The sequence below is a fragment of the Petromyzon marinus genome, chromosome 59 (assembly GCF_048934315.1).
Source record: "Petromyzon marinus isolate PM22_M1 ecotype Great Lakes invasive population chromosome 59, UKy_Petmar_22M1.pri1.0, whole genome shotgun sequence".
In the NCBI taxonomy this organism is placed as follows: Eukaryota; Metazoa; Chordata; class Hyperoartia; order Petromyzontiformes; family Petromyzontidae; genus Petromyzon; species Petromyzon marinus.
The window spans coordinates 20,689,196-20,713,805 of record NC_133725.1 but is presented as its reverse complement, the minus strand read 5'-3'; the positions used below and the strand labels follow the sequence as shown (position 1 = coordinate 20,713,805).

The following is a 24,610-nucleotide window of genomic DNA, read 5'->3' as shown; positions in this document are numbered from 1 at the left end:
CCCCCTCACACCTGAGCTCCTCCCCCCCTGCTCCCCATGCGCGACCACGCCCCATGGCCCGACATTTCCCTCCCCCTCGCTACCCCCCCTGCCCCCCCCCCGCCCCTCCTCGTGACCCCCCTTCCCCCCCCGCCCCTCCACATTCGCAACCCCCCATGCCCCCTCACAACCCCCCATGCCCCCCCTCGCGACCCGCCCCCTCACCCCCCATGCCCCAACCCCCTCCCCTCGTCACCCGCCCCCTCACCCCCCATGCCCCGCCCCCCTCCCCCGCTGCTACTTCCGCTTAGGCCGGGGCCGAGTGGAGGCGGCGCGCGCTGTGGATTGTGGGTGGCGAGCGGCTGATTTGGATTCCAGCTCACGGCCACCGTCAGTGGCTCGCGAAAGCTTCTGAAGCGGCGGCTCGCTGGGCCTCCTCTACGTCGACTCAGCCTGAAGGTGAGAACCTCGCGCGGTGTGTCCACATCAGCAGTGGCGGCGGCGGCGGTGGGGGGAGACAGAGGAGGCGCCTGGCCCACAGCCGTCACGTTCTGCTGAGTTTGCTTCAAGCAGAGCTCGGCCCTGCTGCTGCTGCTGTTGAGAGGCACTCCCAGAGGGCCGTGTGGCTGATGGGAATTATAGTTGTGGTTAAATTATAGTTGTGGTTACAGTTCATAATAACGGTTTTTGGGTTAGATCGCGTTTATTTATAAATGTGTCGTAACCCTCCACCACCCGACACGGCCAATCAGCAAAAAAAGTGTCACGTTGACAAAAGACAAATAATTCACTACTTTAGCCCAGTACTCAAACTGTAAATGTGGATTCACTCTTCAACACACCGGTGGGCTAAAGTAGTGAATTATTTGTCTTTTGTCAACGTGACACTTTTTTTGCTGATTGGCCGTGTCGGGTGGTGGAGGGTTACGACACATTTATAAATAAACGCGATCTAACCCAAAAACCGTTATTATGAATAATATTGGTCGCGAAAGCCTACGTGTTAAACTGTGGTTACAGTTGTTGGTGGTGGCACACGAGTTAACCCATAGCACCAGGGTCTAGCCCTCCTCTTGTACCTAGCCAGGCAGAGCAGTCAACCCATGGCACCTGAGTCTGGCCCGTGGCCTCCTCCTGCACTTAGCCTGGCACAGCCGTCAAACCTTGGCACCTGAGTTATTGTGGGGACATCACCGCCACGTAGTGGTGAATGGCGACAGTTGATGTGTGTGGGCTTGTGTGTGAGTATGATGGTGAATGCGTGAGTATGATGGTGAGTATCATGGCGAGTGTATCATGGTTAGTTAGTAATACTGAGTGTGAGTTTGACTAATTCTCCTCTCTCTCGCTGTCTCTGCTTTCCCCCCTAACTACCTCGCCTGGTGTACAGGAGGTTGTGGGTTCGACCCCGACCCTGATGCCTGCTGTATATTTGGAGTTTGCGTGTCTCTGTCTCTCCCCGTGGTCGTGTGGACTTTTTCTCCGGGTCCTCCGGTTTTTCCCTCCACATTTAGAAACATTCGTTTAAAGTTTTTACTTAAAACTTTCGTGACTGTGATGATGAGCCACTTCGTTGAGCTATCATTGGTACCAAGTCGCTTCTGAAAAAGATATGTTTAGCTCAGTGGACCTTAGTCTAGTTTTCTCTCTCCTTCCCGAGCACAAGAACAAGCAGGAGCAGGGGTAGGAGCATTCTCCACTTAGTGGTGGTGACGACGCCACGGCGCTTGTGCCAGGATATGTGCACCACAGATATCCATCACATAGAGACCCATAGAGTCATCACACATAGACCTATACACTCACCACGCACATACCCTCAGACTTGCACAGAGAACCATAGACTCACCACAGAGACCCATAGACTCATCAGACAGAGAACCACAGACTCAAACAGATCCACAGACTCGCACAGAGCCCTATAGACTCACCAAACAGAGACATAGACTCACCAAACAGAGACATAGACTCACCAGACAGATACCCATAGACTCAATCGTACCCATACTCACACAGAGACCCATAGACTCACCACAGAGACCCATAGACTCACCACAGAGACCCATAGACTCACCACAGAGACCCATAGACACATCAGACAGAGACGCATAGACTCACCCCACAAAGACGCATAGACTCACCCCACAGAGAACCATAGACTCAGAGAGAGACCCATAGACTCACCAAACAGACCCATAGAATCACCATATAGAGACCCATAGAGTCATACAAAAACGCATAGACTCATCACACAGAGAACCACCGAATCAAACAGACTCGCACAGAGCCCTATAGACTCATAAAACAGACACACATAAACTCACCACACAGAGACCCACGGACTCTCACAGAGACTCATAGACTCACCACACACAGATCCATCGACTCACAGAGAGCCCCAAGGGCTCGCGTGTGTGGTTATTTAGTTGAAGGTGGAGGGGGATTACCAGCCCCTTGCACCCATCCAGAACTCCCTGTTGCCACTGTGTGGCTGCGAGGCGACGTGAGGTTTACAGCTGGTCAGGTTTGGCGCCCCCCCCCCCCCCCAAAATGGCATTTCTCACAACCACCGCTGCGTTATCGACCGTCGCCATTCGCCAATATGTGACAGTGACGTCACCACGGCGCCTGTGCCAGGCCAGGTGCACTTGAAGCCACGTGAAGTGTCGAAGGCTCGCTGACCGGAGGTCCTGGAACAGACCCAGGTGCCATGGGTTGGCTGACTGAGATGACTGGCAGATGCACCACCTGTACCCCGTACTGTGCCAAATTGCTGCATATTTATCATCCGGTGTTCCGCTCGTTGTTGTGAGCGTCACTCCTCCGTTGTTCGTGGAGGGCGACTGTCTCCAACTGTCCAGTAGAAGCGTCCTTCACGAGCCTCCCCCGCAGAGGCCGATCCCGACACCGCTGGTACCAGTCGTCGGCAAAGCCCACTCAGCTCCATATCCTCCCGTAACGCATCAGTCCGCCTCCACTCCAGCCCATGGCGTTCCCGCCCATCCCCCTCCATCCACCCACATACTCACCTACCGGCTTACTGACGCACTCACCCACTCATATCTGCTCACGCACCCACACATTACATTTTAAATGCAGGCCACGCAAAGCATCGTGATCAGTTTACACCAAAATCTACTCTCAACCACTTAAACCACATATTCGTGAATGATGCGCACCCTAATCTGCCACTACGGTTGTGTGCAGGGTGTTGTGATGTCACGTAGTACGACGTTTCTCCTGGTCCCCCCCCTTCTCCGTTATAACGCGCCGTCTATCTATGGCCTCGTCGCATTGGCCTTCATGGACGAGTGGTGATGGTGAAAGATGATTCAGCGGTGGACACTGAATTTACCGGGGCCCCATTTAACGTTTAGGTGACACGGGACACGGTACGTGAAGAACCTTTTATCTTTCGATTTAAAGCTTTCGTGACTGCAATGATTCATCTTCTTTGGTTCTTTCGGTAAAGTCACGTAGAATTAGAATAAAATAATAAATTGATAAAATAAAATAACACAATAATATTCTCACGACGTTTCGGCCACAACACAAGCGGCCTTCATCGGGTGAAGGGACGAGACTGTCTGGTAGGACAGCGCTGGAGTGTTGTCCTACCAGACAGTCTCGTCCCTTCACCTGATGAAGGCCGCTTGTGTTGTGGCCGAAACGTCGGGAAAATATTATTGTGTTATTTTATTTTATCAATTTATTATTTTATTCTAATTCTACGTGACTTTACCGAAAGAACCAAAGAAGATGAACCTTTTATCTGCCCTGTAAGCAGACTCCTCTGCGTGGGATATTTAACACCTCTTAATGCACAGACAACAGCCAACTCAGCCTCGCCTGCCGGAGGAGCTCACTGATGATCGGACAGTGCCCAGATCTCTCAAGCATCTGTGAGCTACTCGCACACAAAGATCCCCCGTGTAGCCTTTAACAGACTGTTGGGGCAAGTGCTTTATAACATCATCAAAGGGGCGCTGCAATATGATGCAATCCAAATCACCGATCAGAGATTTTCCTATATATGGTCTTTGTTGATCGTGAATCAAGACTAATTGTATTGATTCCACTCAATCGATCCTGCAGCAAGCTCAAAATGTCCGATTTTATCTGCAATATTCTGCGTTTCACAGATCATACAAAGCAACGGTATTGATTCCCGATTTGTATGAGTGGGTGGGTGGCAGGGTGAGTGGGTTTGTGAGTGGGTGAGTGAGTGTGTGGGTGGCTTTAGTAGTTGAGCGGGTGGGTGAGTCAGATAATGAGGCACCGCAGTGGCGAGATGTTAACTCCCTCGCCCAGAATACAGGATGTAATCAATTCGATCCCGACCCTGAAGCCTGTATATTTGGAGTTTTCATCTTCTTCCGTGGTCGCATCGATTTTTTTTATTCCTTGGGATTTGTTTTACACGTAGGCTTTCGCGACCAATATTATCCATAATAGAGGGTTTTTTTGGGTTAGATCGCATAAATATATAAATGTGTCGTTAAAACCCACCACCACCCGACACAGCCAACTAGTAAGGGTTGTCACGTAATCAGAACATGACAATTTATCACTAGTACAGCACACCGGTGTGTTGGAGAGTCAAGCCACAACATTTACAATCTGAGTACAACTTTTCGCCAGTAATTACAACTAGCTTCATCAGGCGACAGCCAGATTTGTGGAGAAGTTAGTCTGTTTCGTTCCTTATAAAGAGGCATAGATGTGGTGACCACACTTTGGCGCTCTTGATGCAAAGTGGGGAGGGGGGGAGAGATTAATGAGTCAACGTACATTATGCATGCGCATTATGTGAACCCTTTGCGCTTGTCCTTCTGGTCCATTGTGTGCATTAAAATAGCCGGGTTTTCCCTCCGCATTTCAAATCAACATGCGTTTAAAGGATTTGAATGCAATAAATGTTTACGTGATAAGCCACTTCGTCAACCTATTATTTGTAACCAGGTCACTTGCTATACCTCTGTGGGCCTTACCTGGTAAAAAAAAAATGTTTAGTTTCAGTTTATTGGATGGTTGAGTGGGTAGGTGGGATTTTGAGTGCGTGGGTGGGTCAGTTGGAGATTGAGTGGGTGTCAGGGTGAGTGGGTGGGTAAATTGGTGAGTGAGTGAGTTTGAGATCCAGTGGGTGGGTTTGTGAGTGGGTGGGTGAGTAGGTGGCTGAGTCGGAGAGTGGAGTGCCATGGTGGCGAGATGTTAACTGCCTCGTCTTTTATAAACGAGGTCATGGGTTCGATCCCGACCCTGACGTCTGTATATTTAGAGTGAGTGGGTGTGTAGGTGGGTGCATAGGTAAGTTCTTGAGTGAGTGGCTTGGTGTGTTGATGAGTCAGTGGGTTAGTGAATGAGTGGGTTTGTGAGTGGGTGAGTGAGTGTGTGGGTGGCTTTAGTAGTTGAGTTGGTGGGTGAGTCAGATAATGAGGCGCCACAGTGGCGAGATGTTAACTCCCTCGCCTGGTATATTGGAGTTCGTAGGTTCCCCCCAACCCTAAGGCCTGTATACATTTGGAGTTTGCATCTTCTCCCCATGGTCGGGTGGAATTTTCTCCAGGTTCTCCGGGTTGTCCCTCCGTATTTAGAAACATGCATTTATAGAATGTGGCTGCTATAACGTTCTACGTGAAAAGCCACTTCATTGAGCTGTTATTTGTGGGCAGATTGCTTCTGATAAAGATTTATATAGCTGTGGGCCTTACCTGGAAAAAAAAAATCGTTTTAGTTCAGTGTTTTTTTATGATTGGCTGGGTGCGTGGGTGAGTGGGTTGGTGTGTGGGTGGGTGGGTGGATGGGTGAGTAGCTGGATGCATGAGTGTGAGTTATAGATTGAGAGAGTGGCTTGGTGAGTGTGTGAGTGGCTCGGTGGTTGAGTTTGTGGGTGGTTGAGTAAGTAGCTGGTTGAGTAAGTGGCTGGTTGAGTTAGTGGGTGGTTGAGTTCATGGGTTGTTGAGTTAATGGGTGGGTATTTGAGTGGGTGGGTGTGTGGGTTCATGGATGGGAGAGTCGGAGAATGGAGCGCCATTGTGGTGAGATGCGAGCCACTTCACCTGGAAAACAGGAGGTTGTGGTTTCGATCTCGACCCTTCTGCCTGTATATTTGGAGTTTGCACGTTCTCCCCTTGGTCGCATGGATTTTTCTCCATGTCCTCCGGGTTTTCCCTCTGCATATAAAATCAACATGCTGCAATAATGCTGCAATAAATGTCTACGTGATAAGCCACTTCGTTGGCCTATCATTTGTAACCAGGTCACTACTGAAAGTGATGTACAGTATATAGCTCTGTGACCCTTACCTGGTAAAATAAAATTAGTTTAGTTTATTGGCTGGGTTGGTGAATGGGTAGGTGGGTTGTTGTGTGCTTGGGTTGGTGGGTTAGAGATTGAGTAGTTGTCAGGGTTGAGTGGGTTTGTTGTGAGTGGGTGGGTGAGTGGGTGGCTACGTCAGATAGTGGAGTGCCATTGTGGCGAGATGTTAACTTCCTCGTATTTTATGCAGGAGGTTGTGAGTTCAATCCCGACCCTGACGCCTGGAAATTTGGAGTGTGCATGTTGTTCCTGTGGTCGCGTGACATTTAATCAGAGTTCTCCGGGTTGTCCTGCTGCATTTAGACACATGCATTTATAGAATTTAGCTTCTACGTGAAAAGCCACTTCATTGAACTGTTATTTGTGGTCACGTGGCTTCTGAAAAATATCTATTTTGCTGTGGGCCTGACCTGGTAAAATAAAAAAAAATATTTAAAATTTAGTTTAGTTTGTGGATAATTGGGTGGGTGGGTGAGTGGGCAAGTGCATGGGTGAGTGCCTGGGTGGGTTTATGGGTACTGAGTGGCTGGGTGAGTCAGTGCCTGGATGCATGTGACGGTGGGTGTTTAAGTGAGTGGGTGACTGTGTGGGTTAGTGGGTGGGAGAGTCGTATAGTGGGGGGCCACAGTGGCGATATGTTAACTACCTCGCCTCGTATACAGAAGGTTGTGGGTTCGATCCTGACCCTAATGCCTGTAGATTTCCCTCCACATTTAGAAACATGTATTTAGAGGAGTTGGTTGCTATAAATGTATACATGATAAGCCACTTTTTTGAGCTATAATTTTTGGGCGATGGTGCTTCTGAAAACGATATGTATAGCTCACTGGGCCTGACCTGGTAAAATAAACCTGGTTGAGTTAGTGGGTGGTTGAGTTAATGGGTGGTTTAATTATTGGGTGGCTTTATTATTGTTTGGTTGAGTGATGGGTGGGTGGATGATTAGTTATTTGGGTAGTGGGTGATTTGGTGAGTCGGTGAGTGGCTGAGGGAGTGGGAGGTGGTTGGGTGAGTGTGTGGGTTAGAAATGGAGTGGGTGGCAGGGTGAGTGGATGTGTAAGTGGGTGAGTGAGTAGGTGAGTGGCTGGGTAATTAGGTGAGTGGCTCGGTAAATTATTGAGCAGCTGGGCGAGTAGGTGAGTGTATGGGTGAGTGTGGGTGGGTATGTGGTTGGGTGAATGAGTGTGTGGGAAGGAGGTTAGGTGGGTAGTGGGTGGGTTATACATTGAGTGAGTGCGTTAGTGACTGGGTGAGTGAGTGGGCAGGTGGGTGGGTGAGTGAGTGGGCAGGTGGGTGGGTGAGTGGGTGGGTTAGCAATTGAGTGGCTCGGTGAGTGAGTGCTGGGTCGGTGAGTGGGTGAGTAGGTGAGTGTGTGGGTGTTAGTTAGTGGGTGGGTGATTGATGGGGTGGGTGTGTGAGTGAGAAGATGGGTGGGTGGGTTGGTGAGTGCATGAGGGAGTAAGTGGGTGGTTGGGCGAGTGCATAAGTGAGTGGGTCAGTGAGTGGGTGTGTGGGTGTGTGTAGATTAGTTTGGTATGAGATTGAGTGGGATGCTGGGTGAGTGGTTGAGAAGATAGGTGGGCAAGTTAATGAGTGAGTGGGTGGGTTAGTGGAGGGGTGAGTGACGGGTTGGGTGAGTGAGTGAATGGGTGAGTGACGGCTGGGTGGGTAATTTAACATGGGAAGTTGAGTGGGTAAGTTAGCGTGTAAGTGAGTGGATGGTTGAGTCAGAGAGTGAGGCGCCAAGGTGGTGAGATGTTCACTATTTTGCCTAGTATACAGGAGGTGGTAGATTCGATCCCGACCCTGTCGCCTATATATTTGGAGTTTGCAAGTTCTCACCCGTGGTCGCCTGGATTTTGTTCTAGATCCTCAGGGTTTTCCCTCTGCATTTAGAAGCAACATGCGTTTAGAGGATTTGGCTGCAATAAATGTATCTGTGATAAGCCACTCGTATATCTATCATTTGTAGCCAGGTCTATTCTGAAAAGGATCTGTATAGCTTAATGGGCCTTGCCTGGTGAAATAAAAAGTAAATTTCAGTTTAAAGCTTTCATGACTGCAAGGATTCATCTTCTTGGTTCTTTCGGTAAAGTCACGTAGAATGGGAATAAAATAATAAAATTAAATAAGACAATAAAATTCTCACGACGTTTTGGCCACAACACAAGTGGCCTTCTTCAAGTGAAGAGACAGGTCTGTCCGGAAGACAGAGCTTGAATGAACGCTGACATGCAAGGACCGCGTCTATTAAGCTGTGTGGGCGGAGTTAAAATATGAATTTGCATGTTACCTGCATCACCTCCGGAGAGGAGGAGGGAGGGGGCTGGGAACACAGGCAGAGAGGAAACAAGAAAAGGGGCAAGTGCAACAGCCAAGGTGCGCTGTTGTGTCCTGAGTTGCCTTATGACTATGCTGTAAACTGGACTACTATATAATACAATATTATACCTTCCAATCTAAACTACATTGTATAACATCATATCATAGACAAATTCCACTTTTGAATTATACAATGCGTTACTTTACACTACCCTATACTTTAGATTATAAACTATTAGACTTGTGATATTACACTATGTCTTATTCTATGAACCCAACTATATACCACACTGATGTTTATTCATTATGCAATTACGATGCTATATATTGCCTTATGAGTTATGTTAAACATTACAATGTTATACTATTAATTATTATACTACATGTTGTAAACCATACCATTGACCGTGGTGTGAGAAGTATTAAGAGGCAGTGCCAGCGAAAGGGCTGCGGTCTGAAAATCACCATAAAATACAATCAATTAAGAACCTAAATGGTTTAAAACATCTTTCCAATGGTTACTAAGCCAGAATCCATCTTCTCGGTTGAAATTGTATCTGTGCTTGTATATGTGGATGGCCTCATGAACGAATCTCTCATGGTAGCCGGTTGGCTTGCAAAGAACCTCTGTCTTGGAGAAGTCAATGTCATGTGAGCCCACTGAATTATAACAGTGATCTGCCACGGCAGAGGAGTTCGTCCTACCGTGTTTCAAGTCTGCTTTATGTTCGCGGATGGGGTCTGATATATGTCGTGTGGTTTCTCCAATGTAGCTGCTACCACAGAGGCACTTTAGTTTGTAAACGCCCGGGTACTGTATGTCTGGAACCACATCCTTTACAGATGGAACCAGATCACGGATTTTGTTGTACTGTGTTGAATTGGACCTGGATTTTGTGTTTATTCAGGATTTTGGAGATATTTTTGTGACCCCCGCAATGTACAGTGAGGGAAAAAAGTATTTGATCCTCTGCTGATTTTGTACGTTTGCCCACTGACAAAGAAATGATCAGTCTATAATTTTAATGGTCGGTTTATTTGTGGTGAAGGTTGTTTTGAAAACGAGCTACGTAGCTCATTGGGCCTAACCTGGTAAAATAAACATAATTTAGTGTGTAGGTGAGTGGGCGGTGGGTGAGTGAAATATTGGGTTAGAGATATAGGTGGGTGGCTTGCTGAGTGGGTGAGTGGCTCGGTGGTTAAGTTAGTGGGTGGTTGAGGTAGTGGGTGGTTTAATTAATAGGCGATTTAGTTTGTGAGTGGTTGAATTATTGGGTGGTTGACTGATGGGTGGGTGAATAATTCCGTGGTAATGGGTGAGTAGATGAGTGGGCGGGTGGTTGGGTGAGTGGGGGATTAGAAATTGAGTGGATTGCAGGGTAAGTGGATGTGTAAGTGGGGTGGGTAAGTAGGTGAGTGGCTGAGGGAGTGGGCAGCTGGTTGGGTGAGTGGGTGGGTTAGGAATTGAGTGGGTGGCAGAGTCAGTTGATGTGTAAGTACTGGGTGAGAAGGTGAGTGGCTCATTGAGTAAGTGAGTGGATGGGCGAGTAGGTGAGTGGATGGATGAGGGAGTGAGTGGGTGGGTGAATTAGTGGGTGGGTGAGTGGATGTTTGGGTGGGTGGATGAGTGAGTGAGTGTGTGGGTGAGTGAGTGAGTGTGTGGGTAGGTGGTTAGGTGGTTAGTGTGTGGGTTAGAAGTTGAGTGGGTTAGTACCTGAGTGAGTTGGCGGGTGGGTTGGTGAGTTCGTTGTTGGATGAGTAGGTGAGTATTAGTGGGTAGGTATGTAGGTGAGTGATTGACTGTGTGGGTGGGTGAGTGAGTGAAGAGATGGGTAGGTGGGTTGGTTGGTGGGTGTGTGAGTGAGTAAGTGGGTGCGTGAGTGCATAAATGGGTAGGTGAGTGAGTTAGTGGGTATGAGATTGCGTGGGTGGTTGGGTGAGTGGTTGAGAATTAATTTTGATAAGTTAGTGGGTGGGTGAGTCGGTGAGTGAGTGGTTGGGTTAGCGTATGGGTAAGTGAGCAAGTGGTCGGGTGAGTGTGTGGGGTAGTGAGTGATTGAATAAGTGGGTGAGTGAGGGGCTGGGTGGTTGGCTTGGCTAGTGAGATTGTGGGTGGGTAAGTGAATGGGTGAATGGGTGTATTGGTCGGTGAGTGTGTGAGTAAGTTAGTCGGCACGTGATTGAGCGGGTGGCTGGCTGAGTGCGGGAGAAGATGGGTGGGTGAGTTAGTGGGTAGGTGAGTTGGTGCGTGGTTGGGTGAGTGAGGGGGTGGTTGGGTGAATGGGGGAGTGACTGGTGGGTGGGTAAGTTAATGTGGGAGGTTGAGTGGGTGAGTTAGTGTGTAATTGGGTGAGTGGGTCAGAGAGCGGGGTGCCACTATGGTGAGATATTAACTACCTCACTAAGTATACAGGAAATCGTGTATTCGATTCTGACCCTGCTGCCTGTATATTATGAGTTTTAATGTTTTGCCTGTGTCTTCGTAGATCTTTCTCCGGGTCCTCCAGAGTCATCCCTCCCCATTTAGAGTCAAGATTTGTTTAGAAGAAATGTCAGCTTGATAAGCCACTTCGTTCACGTATCAGTTGTAACCAGATCACTTCTAAAATGTTTTATATAGCTCTGTGGGGCTTACCTGGTAAAATACAAAATAGTTTAGTTGTAGTTTATTGGATGGGTGATTGGGTAGGTGGGTAGTTCGGTGCGTGGGTGGGTTAGAGGTTGAGTAGGTGGCAGGATGAGTGGGTGGGTGAGTAGATAAGTGGCTGGTGAGCAGGTGGGTGGGTGAGTGCATGAGTTATAGATTAAGTGGGTGAATGGGTCAGTGTGTGATTTGGGGCATGAATAGGTGATTGGGTGGGTTAGTGGAGTGTTGAGTGAGTGGGTCGTTGAGTTAGTGAGTGGGGGGTATGCAGGTGGGTTCGTAGGTAAGTGGTTAAGTGAGTGGCTGGGTGTGTTGATGAGTGAGTGGGTTTCGCGATTGAGTGGGTGCCACGGTGATTGGGTTCATGAGTGCTTGGCTGGGTGTTTGAGTGGGTGGGTGGGAGGCTGAGTCAGAGTGGAGCGCCAGGGTAGCGGAATGTTAACTCCCTCGCCATTTGTATAAGACATCGTGGGTTCGATCTCGATCGTGACGCCTGTATATTTGGAGTTTGCATGTTCTCCCTGTGGTTGCATGGATTTTTCTCTGGGACCTCCGAGTTTTTCATGCATATTTAGAAATATACATTTAGAGGCTTTGGCTGCTATAAATGTCCACGTGATAAGTCACTTCTTTGAGCTATGATTTGTTTGCCACGTCGTTTCCGACAAGGATCTATATAGCTCAGTGGGCCTTGCCTGGTGAATTTAAAATAATTCAATTGTAGTTGAACTATTTTAAGTGAATAGGTGGATGAGTGGGTCGGTGGGTTGGTGAGTGGCTGGTTTAGTAAGTGAGAGGTTGGATGAGTGGGTGGGTGGTTGAGTTGTTGGTTTAGAGATTAAGTACGTGGCAGGGTGAGTGAGTGGGTGGTTGAGTTGTTGGTTTAGAGATTCAGTACGTGGCAGGGTGAGTGAGTGGATGGCTTTACGAGTGGGTGGGTGGGTGGATAAGTCAGAGAATGGGGCGCCATGGTGGCTAGGAGATGTTAACTGCCTCGCCTGGTATATTGGACTTCGTAGGTTCGATCCCGACCTTGACGCCTGCTGTATATTTGAAGTTTGCATGTTCTCCCCGTGGTCGTGCAGATTTTTCTCCGGTTTCTCCAGTTTTTCCCTGCACATTTAGAAACATGAGTATTTTGAGCATTTGGCTGCTATACATTTCCATGTGATAAGCCACTTCGTTAGGCTATCATTTGTGGCCAGGTCGGTTCTGAAAAATAGCTCTGGTAATATAAAAAATGGTTTCATTTATAGTCTACATAGGATTGACTTCCCAGGAAGTAACACTCATTGTATAAACCCCAGAAGAATATTGTTTTGAGTCACCTAAACCAGAATGTGAACTGATATATTCGTATTTTCAAGCGAGGTTCTTGGCCACAGACCACCTGGACAAATATGATGTAGTTTAGTTTGCATATGAATTATTACTTGGGGTTTGTTGACATGATAAAGTTAATGTTTTCTTTGACAGGTTGTACACTCTGACAGGGGCTCAGGCTTGTTGGGGCAGCATCTGGCTGAAATGCACCTTCACAACAGGAAGATTGGAGAGAGGCTTCACAAGGAAGAGAACTATCGGTATTGAATCATGAAAATGTTAAACATGTGGAAAACTAGGCCCACCGATCCAACCCTAGCATCATGTCAACTATGTATTATGTTGACATTTCTTCGCACTGAGAGTAGGCATGCTAATCGGATCTAATGAATATGTGTAAACAGGCGATTTGTGTGTAAACAAACACACATTTCATACAGCTGTTTATTAATCGTAAAAATCAAGCGATTGAGCTAGTGAATGAGATAGACACATGCTGTCATTATTTCATACATGAACACAACTAGCCAGCCAACGGTCATGCTTTTCCACACCTAATCACATTCATCTCTTTGTTTTAGCCATCTTTGTGATGAAGGGAACTGTATTGTTCATGTGTGTGCAATGTACTTTTCAGAATATGAATTATGTTGGGTAATACATGAATTATGGCTATTAAAAGTATCTGTATTTAAGTCCATCAGGGCAAACTCTTCTGCAAAGGAGACTTAGAGCATTCAACATTGCGTCCCTTTATATTTTTGCTAATCGCAATATTTTTCGATTTAAAGCTTTCGTGACTGCAGGGATTCATATTTTTGTTTCTTTCGGTAAAGTCACGTGGAAAGGAAATAATAAAATAATACAAATAAAACATTATATAATAAAATTTTCACGAAGTTTCGACCACAACGCAAGCAGACGTCCTCAGATGAAGAAACAGAGCTGTCGGAAAGACAGCGTCTTAATGAACGCTGGGCAGTGTTCATTAAGACGCTGTCTTTCCGACAGCTCTGTTTCTTCACCTGAGGACGGCTGTTTGCGTTGTGGCCGAAATGTTGTGAGAATTTTATTATATTATGTTTTATTTGTATTATTTCCCTTCTACGTGACTTTGCCGAAAGAACCAAGAATATAATCGCAATATGTTCAGGAGATAAATGTCAAGGTCTGCTAGCCAAAAGAAGGCTTTAGGAGAGAGTTCATGTAGTTTTGCTATTCATTCATTAAAGGGCAATAGAGTAAATGCTAAAATAAATGTTTTCAGCTAATTATTTATATACGCTAGATTTACAAGTCTATAATGTACAGAAAATACCATGGTTGGCCAGACCATTGCTCGGCATCTGCATGTGGCTCCTGGGCAGTTCAAGTGTGGCTCTGCAGAGGCGCTGCTAATTTGTAACTCTTCAATTTAACTTTATATGAAGTGAGAACAATCTGGTATCGGAGGCAGGCCATGAGTACTCCCAGGGCACTGAGATTTCTAAAGTCAAAATTCCACAGCCAGTCGACACGAGTCAACTTCTGTATGGCTAATCTTTATCTCTTGTGGCTCCCGCGGCCATCTGAAGATTATGGTATGCTGCTGGTAGGGTCAGGAAAGTTGGTCACCCTTGGTATATATCTGTATATGCGTTGATGATTTTGTGCAATGTTCAGCTGCTCCGTCACGACAGGGGTCCCAGTCAGTTTGAGACTGCTAAATTAAGGTTCTCATGTGTTTTACAGATTTTGATAAAAATTTCAGTCTTGAATTTCTCCAAACAGGTATAGACCCTGGGCAGGAGGATGTAGAGTATGTGGGTTTCATACGGCTATATGCTGTGGTTACATCCCACATGTGATCTCCGCTTTAAAGTCATGAAACTGGTTGTAGCCCATTTAAATTTTAATATACCCGTTTAACACGTAGGCTTTCGCGGCCAATATCATCCATAATATCGGTTTTTTTTGGGTTAGATCGTTGAAATATAAATTTGTCGTTAAACCCGCCACCGACAGCCAATTCGTAAGGTTTGTCACATAAACAGAACATTCCAATTCGTGAAGGGCTCACAAGTGACGTCATCACATCTATCCCTCCAAGGAATGAAACAGGAGGATTTCTCTATGAATTTGGCTGTCCACCTAATGATGATAGTTGTAAATACCAGCGAAACGTCATACTCAGATTGTAAATGTTGTGGATTTTCTCTCCAACACTTCGGTTTGCTGTACAAGTAGCGGATTGGCATGTTCCGTTTACGTGACAACCTTACTAATTGGCTGTTAGGTGGTGGTAGGTTTAACGGCTCATTCATTTTTATGCGATCTAACCCAGAAAAAACTATGTTATAGATTTAATATACCCTTTTGTTGAAGGACAGCCTGGGTGACCAAAGTTTTATAGGAACGGCAATAATGTTTACTTGATTAAATTAGTTTTATCATGGAGCGGTGAAATCAGCTGTTGTTCAGATGTCAGTCTAATTAGTATTACATCGTAGAAATATGAGAGTCCTTTGTGTAATATTCTATTAACCACTGATGATGGTAACATTGGTTTAAGGTTACATTTTAAGAAGAACTAGATTGGCGTACATTTTATCTTGTGTAAGTACACAAATTTATAAAACAATATATTTGATAAAAAAATGCATATATTTTCTTCCATTGCACACAGTTGTACCATTGATAACAGGGCACACAGTTACAACTGACATCACCAGATATCACTGAAGTTCCCTCAGAGATCGATCTTGCATAACCAGTGTTCACGTAATCAGTTATGTTTTCGCTAATTACCAATTACACTCAGCCGGGTTTGAGAGACTTGTATGAATGTATGTTGAACTTCCTTTCCACCGTACATAGCCAACCGTGCTAAACGGAGGTGTGGGAATTAAGCGCAGAACCTATCGTTAGGATCAATGCTGTTGTAATTTTTTATGAGGATATCAATTGGTGGCTAAAATGAGATGTTCAAAGACTACAGCATGATAATCGGTACATAACATGAGTGTCGAATTATGTCTTAAGAATTACCCAGCCATTTGTACGTAAAATTCAACATTTCTGGGTGACATCTTAAGTCCGTGTTCTTCATTGCAAGGCCCGTGGGCCGGTGGCAGTCCCTGGTGTCCTTTTTACTGCGACCCCTGACGTGCAGTCCCCGACAATACACACAAGTGAAAACACCCCATCATGCTGTCAAACCCCCCAATGGTTTCAAATGTGAGATGGCTCTTTCACTGATAATGTCTTATTCGCGAAAGTGGCCCCCCTCCGAAAATGAGTGAATATCACTGTTTTAGGTCAAGGATTGGCCAAATAAAGTAGGTATTATTTGCTTATGTTTCTAAATGTCCGTAATAAAACTATATTTATGCCACCAGCTGAATGAGTGGCAGGAGGACTGGGTGACGTTCTTCTCATGGCAGCAACTGCAGCTTCAGCTGGACATGATAGAGAAGGACTACGGTGAACGGGAAACCCGCGAGCTCTGGTCTCGGCTTCAGGTTCGTAAGCTGTTTCACTCTCGCCCTTAACCCTTTCCTGTTCCGAGACGACTGCTCATTTCAGGATGGGTCTCGTTCACCACCGAATCTCGGAACCCGCAAGCGGTTCAGCGGTAATTTTATTTAGAGAGGCATAGCGCCGTTGTTTTTAAAGACATTGTACTCGCCGCAGAGCACCGTAGCAACAGGACAGCACTCTATTATAGCTGGTACCAAACTGTGCTACACACGTTCCCGCACGGCCTTGTGGGATCCTCGGTACTAATAAAGTTAATTAATATTTACTTCCTATTACGTTCCGATGACGTACACGAGATTCAGCGGTGAACGGGATGCACCCCGCAACTTGCGGTCATCTCTGAGCAGGAAAGAGTTAATACATGCAGCAGTGTAGCTCATCATGTGCACAGCCATATGGGAAACCCATTTGATCACAGTGGGTTTTCGAGGTGACTTTAAAGGTAAAGTGGTGTTTCACACGCAGGCTTTCGCGACCAATATTATTCATGATAAAGTTTTTTTTGGCTTAGATCGCCCATTAGTAATGTTTCTGACATGAACAGAACATGCCATTTATGTTATTGCTTCGGCACTCTGGTGTGTTAGAGAGGAAACGCGGAACATTTTAAAATGAGTACGACCTTTCGCTGGTGATTACAACCAGCATCATCAAGCAATTGCCAGAAGCGTTCTGACTTCTGGCAATTGCCTCATTGCAATTGGAGGTGGGTGTACGACGCATGTAAATTCATGCGATCTAACTCGAAAACAACGTTATCATGAATAAAGTGGTGTTGTTTTTTGCGTGGTGTGCAGCTTCGGTTGGGGGATTTTTTTCCGGGACGTAGAGGTGGTTCTGGCACTGCTCCACGGTGATATATGGACTGGGAATGCTGCAGAGATTAATGAAGGGCCCGTCATCTTTGACCCAGCCTCCTTCTATGGGCACTCGGAGTACGAGCTTGCCATCGCTGGGTACAAAAAAAAGCTACAAACAACCAAAACAATAGCAGCAACTGCCGTTCACTGCCCTGTCTGTGGCATGCAAGGTTCATTCGTATAACCTCAGTGTGGCAAGGGCTGGCTCATTTAATAAATAACAGAGACCAGGTAGAGTTGTGGTTGAGATGTCTACATGCTGAGGTCTCCACCCTCTCTATTTGCTAACTTACAAAGACTCATCCTTCCTTGCTAAGGCGTTTTGGGCAAATCCTGTTAAAGCTGATACAGTCAACAAAACAATAGTGGAACGATAAAACTCTTACTTATCCACGGCACTTGAGGATGCTTGAATGTTCCAGAAACACAGTTTGTCGAACAAGGAACCCCTGTTTCAGAGACAAGTTGCCACTGATGTGCTTTACCAGAAATCCAAGCTGAAGATAATTCATTACACGTCAAATGGAATTCAAACCCTCAGAGCTGGGATATGCTTCAGTGAACAAAAACACATTTGACATGATGTTTACTGTGCAGCCATTGGTGACCAAGTTGAGACCACAGCATTCCTGCACTTAATTCGCAGGAACGTTTGTTGATAGATGGCTCACTGAATTTTGAATGGAGGACCTCAATGGCATTGGCTCGGTGCTCTGACATTGAAATTAACCTCGAGCCACTCAATTACCTGCATTACGTTGAATTTGTGAAAATTTGTTCATTGTTATGTTGTTCGTGCTGGAACAGCAGCATTGTAAGATTTTGAATGTTTGGTGTTGTTTGGGTACAGGATGTTCCAGGAGCTTTAGCTCTACGCTTCACTCATCCTACCACGCTCTCATCCCAAAGTCACAAGGCTTCGGCAAGAACCAGAAGCTCTAGCAACTCTTCCACTACCTGAACCACTGGAATTACTTTGGGACAGGATACCGAGGGTAATCCATCTCCACCATGCGCAGTCTCCTCAAGTGAATGAACGGTGCAGGAAATCGTGGGCTATGGTGTATAACTATAAAAATTCTTATCGGCCATGATATACATTGTTGAATAAAGGCCTTCCCTAAGCCACCAAGTAAATCTCACAAAACTAGTCCATTTAAATGCTGTGCAATGCCCTAGGCATTCCACGTGAGTGTGACCGGGGGTCCCTTTGTTCCGCATCCTGGCCATGATATCCGCGCGAAAACTGGGTCAGTTAATGTTAGAATCAGAATCTTTAATTAGGCTGGACGAATCTGATGAGCTATGAAGCTCTTTTTTTCACAGATGTCCAGTCGGGGCGAGTCAGAAAGTTACAACAACAAACAGCAATACAAACAGATAGGAGGGCAAAGTAAAGGAACGCGAAGCAAATTTTGACTTAAAACTTTCGTGACTGCAGGAAATCATATTCTTGGTTCTTTCGGTAAAGTCACGTAAATAGAAAACAAAAAACAATAAAATAAAGACCACTTGTGTTGCGATTGAAACGTCCTGGGTTTTTTGCTTTTATTATTTTCAATTTATTTTTTATTTGTTATTTTTTTAATTTTTTATTTAATTTGAATTTTATTTCTTGTTTTCTATTTACGTGACTTTACCAAGAATATGAACGCTAAGCAAGTCATGAAATGAAAATATATAAGAGTTCAAATTGCATTAGTGCATCAATTCCTGCCAAATTTTTTTATCACCAAATGCCATTTTGGGCAAGGCAGCATAACAAAAACAATCCCAGATGTTTGGCTAGTACCAGTTACAGTGTATGTTTTTGTTGTTGTTTTGCTATGGGAGTAAACCCATGCAGAGAAAGGGACCAGAATTAGGAAAGCGATGCCAGGCACTCCTTCAGAAGATGCCATGCACGGGCGTGACCACTGCACCACCCTGACGCCCAAACAAATGTAATTCAAATAATCTACAATACTGGAAAAATAAACCCTATTAGTATCAACCGAATGTCTGGACAATCTGACCCCCTCTACACAAGTAACAGTTGAGAGTCAACGCTGTGATGTTGTGCGATTGGTGCAAGCGACCCATCGTTGTGTTTTAATGTTGAGCGGTTAAACTTGCACTGTTGTGGGGTGAGGTCAAGTCCGATGGCTGCTTCCAGCGGTGTCAAGGTGAGCGTTTTGAAGAGGCTCGCGAAGGATGATACTTGGCAGTTGGGTGCAGTCTCCCTCCATTAACAACAGAGGGCAGAGGAGCGACGCTCACAACAATTGGCTGAGCACTGGGCGTATACAACGCATGAAGTCGGCAGCAAGTTTATCTCAGGGAGTTGACCCGCACACGACAACTGGGTCTGTCCCGCGTGTTCACGCTATAACGCGGTTGCCTTCATTTAGGGAACGCGCACCGCCATAAGGCGACTTGTGAGCAGTCGACGCCGAACTACTTTCTTGAGCTGCGCGGTTGAGCGAGACGAGACGGTAACGCGGCGGCGTCCCCTCAAGTTGTTTGTAACCCAATTCTGACTGCGCTTGGACATTCATTACGGGGGAAATAGTTTTCGCTTAGCGCGGCACTTTTTAGGAACGCATCTACTGCGTTAAACGAGGACCCGTCGTACAGGTGCTGTGCACACTGTACTGGGAATCAAAATCTGTTTTGACCCTGGAGAAATCCGAAGCGCTATCAAGCTCTCACTCACAGGTGTCCAGTAAGAGGCGGTGGGGGGGTCACCAAGTGACACGCAGCTTGACCGTGGAGTAGACCGCGAGGACGCCAACGTCGCCTAGGCAACGCCGCCCCCCCGCCCCTCTGGCTCTGCCTGCCTCGCTCTGTGCACGTGAGGTGCCAACCACGTGACGCGGGCCACTGCGCGCGTTGCGTCACCGCTCACCGTGGGGGGCCCCTCCGCTGCGTCCACATCGTACAGTCGCACATTCATTAATAGTCACACTCTTAATCATGTTTATGGTCATCGTCATTAAAGGTGAGTTTAATAGTAATACCACTACTACACAATGTGTGCATTAATATATACGGCATGAATAAAATGCACCTGTAAATATCCTAAGTAAGTTTGACCTGACATTATTGCACAACAATTGCCCAGCCACCGTGGGATGTTTATCCTCCAATGTGTATCTGGCTTTGACCTGACTTATATAAAAGTGCAGCTCTGCAATTGCTTGGTCACACCACCGCTGGTGAAAAGACCTTCATGAGAGCGAACTCTTTACGAGTATTTGGTCTACTTTTCCATATAACAATAGGTTTTACCCTTTCTGGCAATACAACAGGTGTCAAGATGTTAAAACACCAAACAGAATCCTCATTCAAGGAATCCTGTCTGCATTAACCACACGTACTTGTGGTGAACATGGAAACATGCTCTGATAATATATGCATTGTCTTTGAAACTGATTAGTCCACACCAGGACGGTCCCATATTCTACTTTTCCACGTTGACCAGGTGTGTTGGAAGAGCCGGCTGAAAGCCACACTTTGCTGCATCGCACGTGACTTGCCGATCAGCTAACTGTGGTGTGCCCATTTAGCGACCTCTGGTCTGTGAGTTCAGTTTACTAACCACTAACAGCATGGCAGCTTTCTAAGTGGCTTGTGTGACAATTAACCCATGTCATTATCTCTTGCACAGCCTGAAATAAGTTTTGGCGTAAGGGAAGGAAATTATGACTCACCCACCTGCACCTGCCTTGTGCTCCCAGACACCTAAGGACCTTACTACCGCTGTGAGAAATTGACGGGCGTAGACTGCTGCATGGCGATGATGTATTCACGTCGTTCCTGCTGTTTTCCTCTTTTGCTAGGTGATGCAATTGGTGTGCCAACACCTCCAGATGCAGTTCCTGAAGGACGTGGGCATTCGGGACATGTTCGTTTTGCCTGTGATGAATGAGTTTGTCCAAACACACAGGGAAGTCAGCCTGTTCATCGAGGTGCGTTTCCCATGTTTATTTCACTCGATTGGTCGTCTGTTTGCAAGGTCATGCTCTGCCCAGAGGTCACCCACTGAGATTTTCTTTACCGTAACATTACCGTCACTTGGGTTTGGTGATCGATTCAACGGGGCAAAAATATTTGTAAGAAGCGTAAACATGGCAACGTGATCATTGTCAGGCCACGGAGGACCTTCAGAATGCCGAGTATGATCTTTAAATTGATCCTGGACTCGTTCGGGGGATATTTGAACAATTTGAATATTGGGGCGATATTGTCTTGCTACGGGTCTGAGTGAGAAGTCTCCCAGCGGTTTTTTGAGTCCACAATCGAGATTTTTGGGTTAGAGCACGTAAACATGCACTCATATACAGTGAGGGAAAAAAGTATTTGATCCCCTGCTGATTTTGTACGTTTGCCCACTGACAAAGAAATTATCAGTCTATAATTTTAATGGTAGGTTTATTTGAACAGTGAGAGACAGAATAACAACAACAAAATCTAGAAAAAACGCATGTCAAAAATGTTATATATTTGACCCCTTCTCAATCAGAAAGAAATTAGGTTAGCTTTACATTTGACTGACAGTGAATCAGCAGAATGAAGCAGTCATGTTGTCTATGTGATTCCAATCAGAAGGTGACATTTTTTGTGTTAACATTAAATGAGCTTGTAGGAGAGTCCTGTCTAAAGTATCGAGTTCAAATCGGAGTAGCCTTATCCTCTCTGAGATTTAAGATAGGCTGGCCTTAAAGAGAATCTGTTTAGAATTCGGAGAAGATACAGCAGAAGAAATGAGTGTGAAAGCGATGGGTATTACCTTGTGATTGCGGCATCTTTTGAGGAAGGTCAGCGTCTCGATGATCTGTGACTTCTTGTCCCGTTGTCTGTTAAAAGCTCTAACAGATAGGTGAAAGCCCTCCCCGTAGAGGTGATCAATTCTAGATTTAAAGCTTTTGTGACTGCAAGGATCCATACTCTTTGGTTCTATTCGGTAAAGTCACGTAGGTAAATAATAAAACAACAAAAATCACGACGTTTCGGCCACAACACAAGCGGCCTTCATCAGGTGAAGGAACCAGGCTGTCTCGAGGACAGCGCTGGAGTGAAACACAGCCACGCTCAGACCGCGACCGTTAAGCTGTGTGCGAGGAAACAAGGTGCCTTGACAAAGGAATTAGCATAAAAATTAGCATTTGATTGGCCGACTTAGCATGATGAACGGTGTAGAGGTGGTGTACATGCAGGTGCACATGCCGGTTGGTGCGGATTGGAATCACATAGACAACATGACTGCTTCTTCTGCTGATTCACTGTCAGTCAAATGTAAAGCTAACCTGATTTCTAAATTCAACCACCTATCAAAGAAGAACCCAGTTCCACATATAACAAAACTCGACGTCAACAAAATCGTCATTAATCAGAGTAGAACGCCGATTTCGGACAATCTGAAAACAGTACTGGCTAGGGGACTGAATTTTGCTGTCACCCCAAAACACATACCAGTAGATGATATCATCTCTCAGGTCGATGTAGCCCTCAAAGGCGTGGGACACATCCAAGCAGACGTTGCGAGAGCTGAAATAGCCACTATTCTTAAGAATGCTAAGAAACCCATTAGTAACATCAGCAAAAATAAACGCTCTTAACTCGCGAATTTTAAAAAACAGAAGTGATATAGTCATCCTCTCAGCCGATAAAGGCAACGCTACTCCCTAATCGACCCAACTAAACGTCCCTCCCTAAAACCTTCTGCTGCAAGACTCCCTAGATTCTATGGTCTTCCCAAGATCCATAAAGAAGGCTCCTACTACGACCCATCGTATCCACGATCAACTCCCCTACCTATAGACTAGCCCGTTTTCCGTCATATTCCTTGCTGCCTTTCACTGGCAAGACCACCTCAGCAGTACTTAACTCAGCCCAATTGGTCTCTATGGTCAAAGACGTTGTACTGTCCCCTGACGATATCCTTGTCAGCTTCGATGTGGTCTCTTTGTTCACCAAGGTCCCAGTACCTGATACCATTGAAATAATTGAAAATTTGGTCCAACATGGACTAGACGCCGATACACCTGCACTGGTTAGGCACTGCCTCAACAATACCTACTTTACTTGGAATGGCTCCTTCTACAAACAAATTGAGGGTACCCCCCATGGGTTCCTCCTTGTCACCAGTGATAGCCAATATTTTCATGGAGAAATTTGAATCAGACGCCATCCAGACTTCCACCCTCAGACCTTCCCAGGGGAAGATATATGTGGATGACACTTTCGTCATTTGGCCACATAGCCTCCCAGCTTTGAATCTTTTCCTACACCACATCAATTCCAGACATCCCGCCATCAAATTCACCATGGAAGTGGAGAAAGTTGGCAAGCTACCATTCTTAGATGTTCTGTTTGAGAGGAGACCTGATGGCTCATTGGGGCATTCTGTCTACAGGAAACCCACCCACACAGATTCCTACTTGAAACCTGATTCCCACCACCACCCAGCCCAAAAGAATTATCTCATCAAAACTTTATACCATTGGGTTTATTGCATTTCGGACCAACACCACCTGACCAGTGAATTAAAACATGTACACCTGGCCCTCGAAAGGAATGGATACTCTGACCGTACCATCCGCCAAGCTGTTTCTCCCTCCATACAGAAACAACCACTTGATACTCCGGTCAAAACCATCACACTACCATATATAGCAGGCGTTACTAAAAAGATTTCCAAAATTCTAAACAAACACAAGATCCAGGTCCGGTTCAATACAGTACACAAAATTCGTGATCTGATCCCATCCGTGAAGGATGTCATTCCTGACTTACAGTACCCCGGGGTTTACAAATTGAGTTGTACCTTTGGTGATTGCTATATCGGGGAGACAAAGCGACATGTCTCTGACCGAATTCGCGAGGACAAATCAGATTTGAAACACGGCAGAACGAATTCTTCTGCTGTGGCTGATCATTGTCACAACGCTATGGGTGATCATGAGATTGTCTTCTCCGATACCAAGGTTCTCTGTAAACCTATAGGTTATGACCAGAGATGTGTTCACCAAGCCATTCAGATATACAAATACAGGCATACCTTCAACCGAGAGGATAGTTTCAAATTAAGCAACCACTGGAAGCACGTTTTAAATCATACCAAACGTCAACTAATTTCTAACAGCAATTTCAAGTCGTGGTATACCAAGCATATTCCTGCTTAACTTTCTATTTCCCTTTTTTCTACTTCCCCCTTACAGCACATTCTTGCCGATCTTTAATTTTTCTATTTTTTTTCCGTTTCTATTGCACACACACAGTGACCCATCCCCCGCACCCTCTACCCAACAAAAGACGGATTAACTCAGCCCCTCACCCCACCAAGGTCCCCCTACATGGCTCCCCCCCCCCCTCCCTTAACCTGTATTTAAGCCAGAGGTTCCCAGAGCCTCGCCACTTGGTGCAGCGATTTTTTGCTGTGACTGTTTCCACCTGAAGACGGAAGCTTGTGTTGCCTTCGAAACATCATGTTTTAATTTTTTCTTTTATTTAATTTAAATTTATTTTTTTACCTACGTGACTTAACCGAATTAAACCAAAGATTATAAAATAAAATCCCCAATTCAGGACCCTACTGTGACTCAGTGTGGATTTCTTGGAGTACGTATTTTATTATAAAGAATTACAGGGGCTGTTTGATGAC

At 45.8% G+C, this 24,610-nt stretch overlaps 1 long non-coding RNA gene across 1 annotated transcript; it reads left to right on the top strand.

Moving 5' to 3' along the window:
* Positions 1-227: 227 nt before the first annotated feature.
* LOC142905941 (uncharacterized) lies at positions 228-24,541 on the top strand. Its single transcript, XR_012929963.1, has 4 exons — positions 228-438; positions 12,740-12,846; positions 15,964-16,086; positions 17,816-24,541. It is a non-coding gene; the product is annotated as an uncharacterized LOC142905941 (long non-coding RNA).
* Positions 24,542-24,610: the final 69 nt, after the last annotated feature.